This window comes from Cebus imitator, unplaced genomic scaffold (genome assembly GCF_001604975.1).
Source record: "Cebus imitator isolate Cc_AM_T3 unplaced genomic scaffold, Cebus_imitator-1.0 Scaffold235, whole genome shotgun sequence".
In the NCBI taxonomy this organism is placed as follows: Eukaryota; Metazoa; Chordata; class Mammalia; order Primates; family Cebidae; genus Cebus; species Cebus imitator.
Genome location: NW_016107550.1, coordinates 2096157 through 2097046, shown reverse-complemented (window position 1 = coordinate 2097046; position 890 = coordinate 2096157). Strand labels below are relative to the sequence as shown.

Sequence of the window (890 nt, the reverse complement as noted above, 5' to 3'; positions counted from 1 at the left end):
CTACATATGATTCTATATATATAAAGTTCAAATGGACTGGGCATGATGGCTCATGCTTATAATCCCAGCACTTTGGGAGGCTAAGGCAGGTGGGTCACTTGAGACCAGGAGTTCGAGACCAGCCTAGAAAACATAATGAAACCCTGTTTCTATTAAAAATACAAAAAGAAAAAAAATAGCTGGGAATGATAGTGCAGGCCTGTAATCCCAGCTACTCAGGAGACTGAGGCACAAGAATTGCTTGAACCTGGGAGGCAGAGGTTGCAGTGAGCTGAGATTATGCCACTACACTCCAGCCTACGTGGCAGAGCAAGACTCTTTCTCAAAGAATAATACAATTTAAAAAAATAAAGTTCAGACTTACTTGCTCCTGTGAACCACAGGCAGCCGCGGTCGGCGAAGGATCCCAAGATGGCTGGGCGAAAAGTTGCTCTAAAAACCATTGACTGGTAGCTTTTGGGGAGATCATACCCCAAAGCCAAAAGGCCATTGCAAACTCCCCATCCTGGAATGAGAACCTCACCTCCAGGTTGGCTACTCTACCTGAGAATCTACCAGCTATCGACTGGGGTTACTGCAAGACCAATGTGGCCAGGGCAGGCTTGGTGGATGACTTTGAGAAGAAGTTTAATGCCCTGAAGGTTCTATGCCAGAGGATAAATATACTGTCCAGGTGGATGCTGCAGAAAAAGAAGATGTGAAATCTTCTGCTGAGTGGGTGTCTCTCAAAGGCCAGGATTGTAGAATATGAGAAACAGTTGGAGAAGATGAGGAACTTAATTCCGTTTGAGCAGATGACCATTGAGGATTTGAACTGAGCTTTCCTAGAAACCAAATTAGACAAGAAAAAGTATTCGTATCAGCCTCACCAACCAATCAAGAATTTATAA

At 44.2% G+C, this 890-nt stretch overlaps 1 pseudogene; it reads left to right on the top strand.

The window, feature by feature from the left end:
* Window positions 1-411: 411 nt before the first annotated feature.
* LOC108282179 lies at window positions 412-890 on the top strand (annotated as a pseudogene).